The sequence below is a fragment of the Schistocerca americana genome, chromosome 2 (assembly GCF_021461395.2).
Source record: "Schistocerca americana isolate TAMUIC-IGC-003095 chromosome 2, iqSchAmer2.1, whole genome shotgun sequence".
NCBI classification, from domain to species: Eukaryota; Metazoa; Arthropoda; class Insecta; order Orthoptera; family Acrididae; genus Schistocerca; species Schistocerca americana.
In genome coordinates this window covers 234,194,639-234,209,218 of record NC_060120.1, presented here as the reverse complement: position 1 = coordinate 234,209,218, position 14,580 = coordinate 234,194,639, and the positions used below count along the sequence as shown (strand labels likewise).

At 44.6% G+C, this 14,580-nt stretch overlaps 1 protein-coding gene and 1 non-coding gene across 2 annotated transcripts in view; both read right to left on the bottom strand.

Moving 5' to 3' along the window:
- LOC124593915 (Nance-Horan syndrome protein-like) overlaps nt 1-14,580 on the bottom strand; it is a 179,324-nt gene that overhangs the window by 59,442 nt on the left and 105,302 nt on the right. The gene's annotated exons all lie outside the window — the stretch shown is intronic.
- Nucleotides 12,464-12,537, bottom strand: Trnat-ugu. The gene has a single exon. It is a non-coding gene; the product is annotated as a tRNA-Thr (tRNA).

The following is a 14,580-nucleotide window of genomic DNA, read 5'->3' as shown; positions in this document are numbered from 1 at the left end:
TCGACTTCTACGTAATTGACAGGGAAAAGTGAGGTAAGTGAAAACATACAATGTCATTGTTGTCGTTGTTGTTGTTGTGGTCTTCAGCCGAAGACTGGTTTGGTGCAGCTCCCCATTCTACCCGACACTGTGCAAGCCTCCTCACCTCCAAATTACTGCGGCAACCTACGTCTTCCCGAATCTGCTTACTGTCTTCATCTTTTGGTCTCCCTCTTTAATTTTTATCCACTACGCTTCCCTCCAGTACTTCATTTGTAATCTCTGCCAACCAATCCCCTCTCTTAGTCAAGCTGTGCCACAAATTTCTTTTCTCCCCAGTTCTATACCGAACGAGGTGGCGCAATGCTTAGCACACTTGACTCGCATTCGGGAGGACGACAGTTCAGTAACGCGTGCGGCCATCCTGATTTAGGTTTTGCGTGATTTCCCTAAATCTCTTCAGGCAAATGCCTGGATGATTCCTTTGAAAGGGCACAGCCGACTTCCTTCGCCATCCTTCCCTAATCCGGTGAGACCGATGGCCTCGCTGTTTGGTGTCAGATGGTTCAAATGGCTCTGAGCACTTTGGGACTTAACGTCTGAGGTCATCAGTTCCCTAGACTTAGAACTACTTAAACCTAACTAACCTAAGGACATCACACACATCCATGCCCAAGGCAGGTTTCGAACCTGCGACCGTAGCAGCAGCGCGGTTCCGGACTGAAGTGCCTAGAACCGCTCGGCCACAGCGGCCGGCTTGTTTGGTGTCTTCCCCCAAATCAACCAACCAACCACTTCTATACCTCCTCCTTCTCTTAGTCAAGTTGTACCACAGATTTCCTTTCTCCCCAAGTGTATTCACCTCCTCACTGGTTACATGGTATAAAAATCTAATTTTCAGCATTCTTCTGTACCACCACTTTTCAAAAGTTTCTATTCTCTTCTTGTCTGAACTGTTTCTCGCCAACATTTCACTTCCTTACAAGGCTACACGCCACACAAATACTTTTAGAAAATACTTCCCAAAACTTAAATGTATAATCGACGTTAACAAAATTACCTTCTCCGTTCGTCGACTGGAAAAATACGTATGAGAAGTAATGGCTGTGGTACAATCAGAATTGCAAATTGTCTTAGTCACACTGTTTATGGATTGGAACTGCCTTATGCGTTTCGATTATCCATCCTTTTGGACATATGTAAATGTCTCCATATTTAAATACTTCTCATATACTAAACATAGCGGTACATAGTACCTAGTCAACTGCTGTGAGCAACAGCCAATTGCAAACTAAGAAGCGCTTTAGTTGTCATTGCCAGTATACATTTTCTAGCCACTTTACTTGAGACTTCATCATTTATTTTGCTACTGAAACAGCGAAACTCATCAACCACTTTTAGTGTCTAGTTTCATAATCTAATTCCTTCTGCACCGCCATTATCTTGGTTTTCGTTTTGTTGATGTTCATCTTATATCCTGCTTTCAAAACACTGTCTATTCAATTCAACTGCTCTTCAGCATGCGTTCCAATCTCTGACACATCGTCAATGCCATCGGAAAACTTCAAAGGTTTATATCTCTTCTCCCTGATCTTTAATTCTTTCTCCAAACGTTTCTGTGGTTTCCGTTACTGCTTGCTCATTGAACGGATTGAATAACATCGGGCATAGGTTACAAACCTGTCTTATTTTTTCCTAAACCACTGATTCTCTTTCATGCCCCTCGACTTTTATAACTGCCGTCTGTTTTCTGTAGAAGTTGCAAATAGCCTTCCTGCTATCTTCAGAATTTCAAAGTGTGTGTTCCTGTTAACATTGCCAAAAGCTTTATCTAATACTGGGTGTTCGAAAATTCCTGTTGAAACCTTCTAGACCTTGTCGAGTGGAATTAGTACATAATATTCTGAATAGGAGCCCATGTGACGGTTGCATTTCAGATGTGTGATGCGTCCACGTTTGATGAGAGAAATGTCTCACAGTTGCTTCTCCTGGTGTCTAATAGCGTAGGAATAGCGTAGAGAGGTTGACGTGCACTACGTAACACGGCCACCTGATGACAATTAACGTCTACCTTGCTACGAGACCTGCCAATGCCTGTGCGTCTCAGGTACAGTAAACATGGTTCGGTACACGTTTTCCAAATACAGAGACATGCTCCTTGTGGATGCCCAAGTTCCAGGTAACGGAAGACCTGCTAGCTAGCTGTATCACGAACGTTTTCTGCAACGTACCACCCCATCGCACAAACTTTGTGCCCAAGTTACACAGCGGCACTGAGAAACAGGTAACTTCACAGTGAGAAGGCAGGACCGTGGTGCTCCACGACAATGCCGCACGACTGAATGTGAAGAAGATTTACTGCGTCGCGTTGAAGACAACCCGTCAACGAATACTCGTACAGTGGTCGTTAGTATCGTCTTGGACATTCTTCGTGAGCAACAATTACATCCGTACCACTTACAGAGGGCACACGCTGTGGGTCCAGCCGATTTTCCCCAATGCGTTGTCTACTCCACGTGCTTCCTGCACCACCGTATCGACACACCCCGTTTCCACGTCGAGTGTTATTTACAGATGAATGTAAGTTCACTAGGGACTGCGTTCTGAATGTGCAAAGCGGGCATGTCTGGGAAAACGAAAACACTCGTGGCACGCTTGTTCGGGGATTTCAGCACCAGTTTGGTATTAATACGTGGTCAGGTATTCTAGACGGTCCTGTGACTGCGCCATATCTCCTTCCACTCAAGCTAACTGTTCCTCTTACTTGATCTTCCTGGAAAACGTATTGGATCCATTCTTGGAATCTGTGTCATTGAATTACCGTCAGGAAATGTGGTTCCAGCAAGATGGTGGTCCACCTCATTTTCCAATCGCGGTTCGGAGACATCTCAACAGACGATATCGTGAAAGATGGATAGGCCGAGGTGGTCCAACTGCGTGGCCGCCGCGATCGCTGGATTCAACTCCTACGGACCACTTCTTGTGAATCGCATGCAAAGTCTGATTTACGAGATTCCTGTAGAGACAGAGGAAGATCTGTTGCACGATCTCTGGCCCTGCACTGGAAACTGAAGAAACACCAAGTGGGATGAGAGCGTGTTCCAGAACACGCTTCGTAGGCACAATGTCTGTAACAATATTGGTGGTCGCAACATCGAGTCGCTGTTGTAATGCATCAGTACTGTTCTGTATGTACATTATGCTTCGTTCCCTTTTTTGTTTTGGAATAATGTAAAAAACGTTGTGTTTAAGTGTTAAGACAAAAGTGCTAAGAGCCTAAATCGGTTCCTCAAGCAGAAGTGGATGAGTTAAACATCTGAGTTGAAACCGTCGTAGAACGGAAACGCTACGGTTCCTACTCATAATATTACGTGCTCACTACCCTCTACAAATCTTAGAAGTTTGTAACAGGAATTTCCGAATGCCCTCTATAAACCGTTCCAGTAAACAATGGTCCACAAACGAAATGTTTACGAGACAGTTGCAAATGCATGGTTGCGAGCCGCCACTGACTTCAGTATCAGATATTAATACAAATACACTCCTGGAAATGGAAAAAAGAACACATTGACACCGCTGTGTCAGACCCACCATACTTGCTCCGGACACTGCGAGAGGGCTGTACAAGCAATGATCACACGCACGGCACAGCGGACACACCAGGAACCGCGGTGTTGGCCGTCGAATGGCGCTAGCTGCGCAGCATTTGTGCACCGCCGCCGTCAGTGTCAGCCAGTTTGCCGTGGCATACGGAGCTCCATCGCAGTCTTTAACACTGGTAGCATGCCGCGACAGCGTGGACGTGAACCGTATGTGCAGTTGACGGACTTTGAGCGAGGGCGTATAGTGGGCATGCGGGAGGCCGGGTGGACGTACCGCCAAATTGCTCAACACGTGGGGCGTGAGGTCTCCACAGTACATCGATGTTGTCGCCAGTGGTCGGCGGAAGGTGCACGTGCCCGTCGACCTGGGACCGGACCGCAGCGATGCACGGATGCACGCCAAGACCGTAGGATCCTACGCAGTGCCGTAGGGGACCGCACCGCCACTTCCCAGCAAATTAGGGACACTGTTGCTCCTGGGGTATCGGCGAGGACCATTCGCAACCGTCTCCATGAAGCTGGGCTACGGTCCCGCACACCGTTAGGCCGTCTTCCGCTCACGCCGCAACATCGTGCAGCACGCCTCCAGTGGTGTCGCGACAGGCGTGAATGGAGGGACGAATGGAGACGTGTCGTCTTCAGCGATGAGAGTCGCTTCTGCCTTGGTGCCAATGATGGTCGTATGCGTGTTTGGCGCCGTGCAGGTGAGCGCCACAATCAGGACTGCATACGACCGAGGCACACAGGGCCAACACCCGGCATCATGGTGTGGGGAACGATCTCCTACACTGGCCGTACACCACTGGTGATCGTCGAGGGGACACTGAATAGTGCACGGTACATCCAAACCGTCATCGAACCCATCGTTCTACCATTCCTAGACCGGCAAGGGAACTTGGTGTTCCAACAGGACAATACACGTCCGCATGTATCCCGTGCCACCCAACGTGCTCTAGAAGGTGTAAGTCAACTACCCTGGCCAGCAAGATCTCCGGATCTGTCCCCCATTGAGCATGTTTGGGACTGGATGAAGCGTCGTCTCACGCGGTCTGCACGTCCAGCACGAACGCTGGTCCAACTGAGGCGCCAGGTGGAAATGGCATGGCAAGCCGTTCCACAGGACTACATTCAGCATCTCTACGATCGTCTCCATGGGAGAATAGCAGCCTGCATTGCTGCGAAAGGTGGATATACACTGTACTAGTGCCGACATTGTGCATGCTCTGTTGCCTGTGTCTATGTGCCTGTGGTTCTGTCAGTGTGATCATGTGATGTATCTGACCCCAGGAATGTGTCAATAAAGTTTCCCCTTCCTGGGACAATGAATTCACGGTGTTCTTATTTCAATTTCCAGGAGTGTATATTTGAAATGGAATTGGGCTCATCTTCCACTCATGACCTACCTAAACACAAAATCCAACACTGCAACATGTTACATGTCACAATTTACTGTATAGTCTTACCCATTACGAGAGATATTTCCAATGTCGTCCTTCCTTGTTGCGGTTGGCCTACAGCTGCCGCCGCATCCCAGACCTCTGCTCCAAATGCCTCGATCTCGCAATTCTTCCTCGTCCTCGTCCATTCCTCATCTCTCCATCGCTTCTTGGATACAACTTAGCCACACTTCCCGTAGTATTCCTCTTCTTCTCCTTCCAGGAGGTTGCCATGAAAGTACTCTCTTGGGCCATCTGTCTTCTTCCATTCTTCTGACGTGCCCAAACCATCCTAGCTGTTTCTCTTTTATTAATACTTTAATGAGTCTGTGTCCTTTCTCATATTTCCTCATTTCTTGGTAAAGTTGGGAGATTCTACTGGCTCTTCTCAAGTGGTCCGTTTCTAAAGTTCCAAGTTTCTTTTTATTTATTTCTCTGAGTCTCCAGCACTCAGTCCCACAGCTTGTTATTGGTTCCAGGATGGATTTATATAAATGATTTAAAATGGTTCAAATGGCTCTGAGCACTATGGGACTCAACATCTTAGGTCATCAGTCCCCTAGAACTACTTAAACCTAACTAACCTAAGGACATCACACACATCCATGCCCGAGGCAGGATTCGAACCAGCAACCGTAGCAGTCCCACGGTTCCGGACTGCAGCGCCTAGAACCGCACGGCCACTCCGGCCAGCTATATAAATGAATTTTAAACTTTAAACTCATTTTTGCGGACTAAAGTACAGGATTTAAATTTTGGGTATTCACCCTTCCCTGACTGATAAGTTGTTGGATATCTCTGTCATACTACCCAGCTACTTAACCTCTTTACATTAGTAATAAGATATTCGTCAACGTCCACGTTACTTCCCTAGATATTCGGTCTTCTCAAAATTAATTTTCAAAGTCCACTTTCTATATTCTTCCAACGACTTCCTAAGCATGTGAAACATATAACATTTTTCGTTAGCTGTAACGATCTGATCATCAGCATAGAAAGGTGTGTGCACATACTGGTTCCGTACTGCAATCCCTCTCCCCTACACCACAGATCCATCGCCTTCTGCACATATGTCTTAAAGCATGTGGGAGGGAGACAGCATCCTTGCTTCAATCCTTTAGTTCTTCTGAAGGCCCCTCTAGAAACTTTGTTCCTACTATAATGACACATTATCCTGACGTGTTGTGGTTTATGATCCTTGCTACATAAAGATTTGGCAGTTTCGCTGATCAAAGCACCTCGAACAGTAGCTTTAGTAGCATTGTATCATATACTTTCCGAAGATCTATGAAACCCAGATGACTGCTTAGATTCCTTCTCAATCTCTTCTCCATGTCATGTTTTAGAGTGAAGATGTTATCTACACATCACCTGCCTCTTCTGAAGCTAGTTTGTTCTTCCAGTTCATTTACAAACTTCTCCATTCTTGAAATTTCCTGTAGAAGAGCTTCTGTGAAGTTTGGAAGGTAGGAGACGAGGTACTGGCAGAATTGAAGCTGTAAGGAGGGATCGTGAGTCGTGCCTGGGTAGCTCAGATGACACCGGCACAGTAGCTCAGCGCATTCGGTCGGAGGGTTAGCTGCCCTCTATAATTAAAAAACTGAGTTAATCGATCACCGACGAACTTAAACGGGTGTCTTACGAAGTCCGCCCCGAGCAGATGCAACAAACGAAAGCGAACAAAATGAGATTAAAAAAAAAAAATGTTGAGCACCTGCCCGCGAAAGGCAAAGGTCCCGAGTTCGAGTCTCGGTCCGACACACAGTTTTAATGTGCCAGGAAGTTTCATATCAGCGCACATTCCGCTGCATAGTGAAAATCTCATTCTTCTCCATTCATCAATTTAAAATCCTTCTCTACAGCCTGCTAATTGTACTTGTGAAACTCATGCGACGATAACAGTTACATACTATTTTGCTTCCCTTTTGATGTATGAGGGGTAGATACGCGAAGTTCAACTCTACTGGAATTTCCTCCCCACCCCAAATACGTTTATTAAATAACTTGCTTAGATATTTACACAGAAGATGTATGAGGCTTAGATATGCCAAGTTCCACTCTGCTGGAATTTCCTCCCCATCCCCCATTCGTTTATTAAATAACTTGCTTAGATATTTACACAAAACCTCTGGGGTCATAAGTCACTAATTCTACTGGTACATTTTCAGGCCCTGAAGATTTCCCAGTTTCCATATGTGTAGCCGCCTTCTGTACGTCTTTCATAGTTATTTTCTCTACATGTTCACCGTCCTGGTTCTCCCGTATCTCCCAATTTATTTCCTGGTACTCTGTCCTTTCTTCTGTTAACAGGCTTTAAAATGCTTTTCCCAGTTATTCGCCATGTTTGTCTTTATTTTACTTCTTTCCTCAGACCTGCTATCAGGGCTCGAGATCTGTCAAATGTCGTCCTGGGCTCAAATTTCACCCATTGCCCATGGTTGGTGAATGTGGCTGATTAACGATGGTTCAGGAGCACATTCTACAGCTAGTGAAAGACATCTAACAGGCCAAAATGGTCTCTGCAGTGAGTTACGAATTCTGCCAGACACCCAGGATGATCTCATAAATCTTGACAAGATTGCACAATTCGCTACTCCAGTTCTCCAACTGCGTCAACGCCGATGCTGTACAATTCCGTTTTGAGATAAACCCAGAGAAAGCACTGACGTCGGGTGACCTTTGGAGACCAGGGTACAGCCGTGCTCGACCTGCCCCTCTTTGATCTTACTGGCAACTCAGATGTCGTCTTACATCAGCAGCCGACTGTGCTGCCGAACCGTCTTTATTCTACCACGTTCTCCAACAATGGACCATTGGTGAAATTTGAGCCCGATTAAATGAGCGCATGGTCGAAAAGTTCACAATTCAGAAACATGTGTTCTGACTAGGAAAATATTCCTCAGAGAAAACATGTGACGCCTCGTAAGCACATATTCGCAGTTAATTGGAAAACTACTCGCATGTGGAGACATGAGTACCGGAAGGTTTTTACTGTTATTATCTTGTATTGGGGTTGTTCGTAGTTACGTAAGAGAAACCACTGGCACCTCTTAAGCACACATTCACAGTTAACTGGAAAACCACTAGCCTGCGGGGACATGATTACCGGACTATCTTGTATTGGGTTTCTGCACAATTACGTAGCGTTTTCCCATAAGTTTCTGTTTAAACTTTAGTGATCAATAATCTATTCTCCTTCATTATTTACGACAGTCTGCTAACTCTGGGATAACTTTTAGATCCGCGACTGTGGAAATCACGTGGTTTTGAGGCGAAGAACTCGTCGAGGCACGTTCAAAGCGCATTTTCATGCGGAAAGAAAGTTCTCTCTAGGTTGTTTCATAGAGAGTGGAATAGGTGAAAATCTGATGGTGCAAGATCAAGTGAATAAGGTGGGTGCGGAATGGCTTCCCAGTCCTAGTCCTGTATAGTTAATTTTATAATTATTTTAGGTTTTGTATTACGATTCTTGATTTAATTTAATAATATTTGTAATAATGGTTTTTTTTGTCAATCTAGCAGACTGCGGACGGGCGTTATCGTAGAGTAGCTTCACTTTACGCAGCCTCCCTACTTGTCGTTGTTGGATTGCGTCTACAAGATGTCTCAGTTGTTGACAAAAAATGTCAGCACTGATGGTCACTCCTCGGGAAAGAAATTCGTAGTACTTCACACAGTCACTGCTCCACCAGATGCATAACATTATCTTTTGTGGATGCGTACAGGTCTTTTCACAGGGAGCTGCTGTTCCGTTTGCGCTCACCCATTCCTTTTTTTTCTTTATGCTAGCATAAAAACACCATTTCTCGTCACCAGTAACGATAAAGGATAGGAATAGTCAGTGTTTTCAGCGAACCAATTAATAGTGTCTGCAAAATGTATTGCGAATAAAATTAGTAGCAGAGAAGTAATAAATTAAGATGTCATGCCTGATAACGCAGAATTACTGCATGAACAACGGAAATGTACTAAGCGTAAATTTTTTTTTCAATATTTCAAATTCTATAGGTGGCAGGGGTAAAATACAGGGAGCGAAAGGCTATTTACAATTTGTACAGAAACCAGATGGCAGTTATAAGAGTCGAGGGACAAGCAAGGGAAGCAGTGATTGGGAAGGGAGTAAGACAGGGTTGTAGCCTCTCCCCGATGTTATTCAATCTGTATATTGAGCAAGCAGTAAAGGAAACAAAAGAAAAATTCAGAGTAGGTATTAAAATACATGGAGAAGAAATAAAAATGTTGAGGTTCGCCGATGACATTGTAATTCTGTCAGAGACAGCAAAGGACTTGGAAGAGTAGTTGAACGGAATGGATAGTGTCTTGAAGGGAGGATATAAGTTGAACATCAACAAAAGCAAAACGAGGATAATGGAATGTAGTCGAATTAAGTCGGGTGATGTTGAGGGTATTAGATTAGGAAATGAGACACTTAAAGTAGTATAGGAGTTTTGCTATTTGGGGAGCAAAATAACTGATGATGGTCCAAGTAGAGAGGATATCAAATTTAGACTGGCAATGGCAAGGAAAGCGTTTCTGAAGAAGAGAAATTTGTTAACATCGAGTATAGATTTAAGTGTCAAGAAGTCATTTCTGAAAGTATTTGTATGGAGTGTAGCCATGTATGGAAGTGAAACATGGACGGTAAATAGTTTGGACAAGAAGAGAATAGAAGCTTTCGAAATGTGGTGCTACAGAAGAATGCTGAAGATTAGATGGGTAGATCACATAACTAATGAGGAAGTATTCAATAGGATTGGGGAGAAGAGAAGTTTGTGGCACAACTTGACCAGAAGAAGGGATCGGTTGGTAGGACATGTTCTGAGACATCAAGGGATCACCAATTTAGTATTGGAGGGCAGCGTGGAGGGTAAAAATCGTAGGGGGAGACCAAGAGATGAATACACTAAGCAGATTCAGAAGGATGTAGGTTGCAGTAGGTACTGGGAGATGAAGAAGCTTGCACAGGATAGAGTAGCGTGGAGAGCTGCATCAAACCAGTCTCAGGACTGAAGACCACAACAACAACAACATTACCTTTGGGTGGCGGCGGGTTGTGGTGGAGGGTGGGGGGGGGGGGGGTGGTTGGGGGGATGTCTGCGAGGATAAGTTTCGAAGAGATTTGAACTTACTGTATGTGTAAATTTTATTGAAAGTCGGTAGGAGTTGACACAGGATGAAAATAGTCCGAGTAATTTGCGCGCAGTGAGTTACGCTGCCTGAAGACTTATACACGGTTTCCATATTTAATATTTGATAAAAACTAGCATATTGCTAATTCGAAGTTTGCAACCTTTGCAAATGTTTGTATAATAATTTAATATGTCACGATCGGTTAGATATATAAAATGTTCAGATTAACGGTTTCGGAAAGTAGTTGGCATCTTTAGATAATCTTAGTCCAGTAAAAAGCTTCGTATAGCTATATAAATGCTGTAACGGAGCCACTTTGCTACGCAGACGCCGCCCAATCGTAGCTCATATTCCATCGATCGTGCTTTAGTACAGAGATCTTCTTCCTTGTTCACACTGACAGCTGGACTCTGTTTCCTAATGCTGTAATTGTAATGGGACTTCATTCGCTTGGAGAAATACAAGATAAGTAAGCATACATGTGGTGTGTGATCGTACGGACATGTCTGAAAGAACAGACATCACATAGATATAATTAACCCTAAACGTCCTACGTGCGGCCTCACAGACCGCTAGAGTTTGTTGTTACTCTGTTGCTTACGCATAATGGTGGGGTGGGAGGTTACAGATTTGTCTAGTTGTTATTTTTCGAAGCTGTCGTGGTTTCCTTTGTCAGTAGCCACTTTAACGAAACTTAGCTGTAAAACATTAGTTCTTTCGTGCCAGCGGTCACTGAGACGGCACGTGGGACTTTGTGTTATCGATTCATCAGCTAGGTCTACGTCTACTGTTCATGTTACCGACACTGACTAGAGTATACTTTTTAAAAATGGTTTGAGGACCGATTAGGAAGTGATGTTGTATCAGATAGTGGCAACGAAATTGAAAGTGAATATAATACAGTATAGGAACGGGGCAAAAGTGAAGACGAATTTGTTTTGCCAACGGCGAATTCCTTGAATGACACGAGCGATAGAAGAGATGAAGACAGAAGTGTGGAGACCGAATCTTTAGCTGAAGGTTCTGCTAGAAATATATTTGCTCGGAACAACTACCGTTGGTAGTCGAAGCCTCTTTCAACGATGGCCAATGGCATTATTTTTCCGCATGGCGGACGTAAGTGGAGTGAATGAGTTTGTCCTTCACAATTCCTACAAAGGCAATACTCAGGTGAACCGCTTTAATTGTTGAAGAGGCTTGTAAACTCGTTGGTGACACCAGCGATAAAAAGCGAATCAGATAGTATCACATACGGCGTGAACTTCATGCAACGTTCACTGTGCTTGGCGTATAGCAGAACCAAGAGTACAACTCGTTGTAGAACTATCGCAAAACTGCAAAACATGCTCTACGTACGACCCAAAAAACAAGACATCTTATATTTGCCATAGTTGCAAGAAGCCAATCTGACGTGAAATCTCTATAAAAATTTCTAAAGAATCCAAAGAAAACCTCTGAGAAGAAAACTAAACACCTAAAAACTACCTGTGGAATTTTCATTTTTTAAATATCTTGTGGGAGTTTTTTATGTCTTTATTATTACATGAATAATAAACAGTAAAAATATAACAAAAAGTAGAATTTCGAGTGAAAGGTATTGGAGTTTTCATAGCATTAACATTATCATGCAATATTATGTTCATTTTGCAAAGTTTTCTGTTCAAATGCGTTTTTTCGTTAAAATTAACGTTAAAATTTATTTGAATTCTTTTTTATGTGGTAATGATGCAACCTTTTACGTAAAGTCTCAACTGTTCAACTGAAATTCCTGAGTGCAACTTTTACGACTATTTAAATATAGAGGTTACTCAAACTGCGCCTGGGACATGTGTGACAGAAATATGACCTGGGAAGCTAAGGGTTAGGACGAGGACAGCCAATGACTTCTTCAGTCCGGACGCACACCAGGGAAGAACTCTTCCAGGAGTGGGCGAAATTCCACGAGTAACGGGAATAATGGTGAAGGGGCACCACATTGATATTGTGTGGATAAGCTGAAAACGCGGGTCTGGGTGGAGGCACGCTGAGGTGGTCCACGCAGTTGTGATGACCACTGTGTCAAGGACGGCGCAGTGTCAGCGCATCTGACTAGTAGAAGGCCCACGTTCGACTCCTCGTCCGGAACAAATTTTCAACTGTCCCCATTGATTTTAATCAATGCCCACTAGGAGCCAACGTCTGTATTTGCTTTGTGTCTTGTTTGTTGTATTACCTTTTTCTCTAACCATTTCTGCTCCTGATGAAATGATAATTAAATCAAGACCCTAAGCTGTCGACAGGCGTTGATATACATAAATGGGGACAGTTGAAAATGTGTGCCCCGACCGGGACTCGAACCCGGGATCTCCTGCTTACATGGCAGACGCTCTGTCCATCTGAGCCACCGAGGGGACAGAGGATAGTGCGGCTGTAGGAATTTACCCCTTGTACGCTCCCCGTGAGACCCACATTTCCATCTTAATGTCCACACACTGCATCCGTAGTGCCCCTGCCCATTACACTCATTACTCGCGGCAGACAATCTTACCGAGTCCCGTAAGAGTTCGGGCAATGCTTGTGCATCCATCTGACTTCCTGGAGCCATCTGACATGTCATTTCTTTTATGTTTATGAAATTGCTAATAATCTTACATTTTTGTGTAGTTTTGCGTCTATTACGTCTATACTCCTATTTGCACGTAATGCAGTACGCTAAATAAATAAAATAAATCTACGTTTTTTGTTCTTTTTAGGTGGACTTGACTGTTGACGAACCTGTTGTAAAGGTCTGTTGAGACAATCTGCGTGATGAATCTTTGTATAAAAATTACTGTTACAGCCTACGAGGAACGCAGGCATAAACATTTAACAATATGGCATCTAGGAGGTTTCCTCCAGATTCCAGTGCAATTATTCCGATGATTGATTCTTCTTATCTCGCTGTGTCTCCTTCTCAGAATTTCAAATGCCACCCTAGCCTCAAACCATCAATCCTATGCAGTATCCAGGTGCCATAAATACACTGAGGTGACAAGTCATGGGATAGCGATACGCACATTTGCAGATGGCGGTAGTATCGCATGCACAGGTATTAGAGGGCACTGCGTTGGCGGAGCTGTCACGTGTACTCAGGTGATTCGTGTGAAATGGCTTTAGACGTGATTATGGCCACAGACATTGAACGCGGAATGTTAGTTGGAGCTAGCCGCATGGAACATTCCGTTTCCGAAATCTTTAGGAAATTCAGTATTCCGAGATCCACAGTGTCAGGAGTGCGTCGAGATACCAAATTTCAGGCATTGCCCCTCACCACGGAAATCGCAATGGCCGACAGCCTTCACTTAACGACCGAGAGCAATGACGTTTGAGTAAAGTTGTCGGGGCTAACAGACAAGCAACAATGCGTGAAAAACGGCAGAAATCAATGTGGGGTGTACGACTAACGTATCCGTTAGGACAGTGCGGCGAAATTTGGCGTTAACGGACTGTGGAAACAGACGATCGACGCGAATGCCTTTGCTAACATCACGATATCGCCTGTCTTAGGCTCGTGACCATTTTGAATGGACCCCAGGTTACTAGAAAACAGTACCCTAGTCACATGAGTTCCGATTTCAGTTGGTAAGAGCTGATAATAGGATTCGAGTGTGATGGAGACCCCATGAAGCCATGGATCCAAGTTATCAGCAAGGCACTGTGGCTCCATAATGGCTTGGGCTCTGTTTAGAAGGAATGGATTGGCTTCTATGATAGAAATGAGCCGATCGTTGACTGGAAATAGTTATATTGGGCTATTTGTAAACCATTTGCCGCCATTCAACGATGGAATTTTTATGAATTACGACGCGCCATGTCTCCGGGCCAGAATTATTTGCGATTGGTTTGAAGAACATTCTGGACAATTCGAGCGAATGTTTACGCCCCTCTGATCGCCCCACATGAATCCCATCGAACATTCATGGAATGTAGTCGAGAGGTTCAAAATGGTTCAAATGGCTCTGAGCGCTATGGGACTTAACTTCTGAGGCCATCAGTCCCCTAGAACTTAGAACTACTTAAACCTAACTAACCTAAGGACATCGCATACATCCATGCCCGAGGCAGGATTCGAACCTGCGGCCGTAGCGGTCGCGCGGTTCATGACTGTAGCGCCTAGAGCCGCTCGACCACTCCGCCCGGCGTTGTCGAGAGGTCAGTTCGTGCACAAAATCCTACACCGGCAACATTTTGGCAATTATGGACGTTTGTAGAGGTAGCATGGCTCAATATTTATGCAGGGGACTCGCGCCGGGGAAAAGGAGGTCTGATACGATATTAGGAGGTACAGTCGTGGACAAAACGGACGAGACCCCTCACCTTTTCGTTATGCAGATCCGCACAGCTTTATAGTCTGCTACACAGCATAACAGGCAAGGCGACGAAGTGTTACCAACATACTATGTACAGGCGTGAAA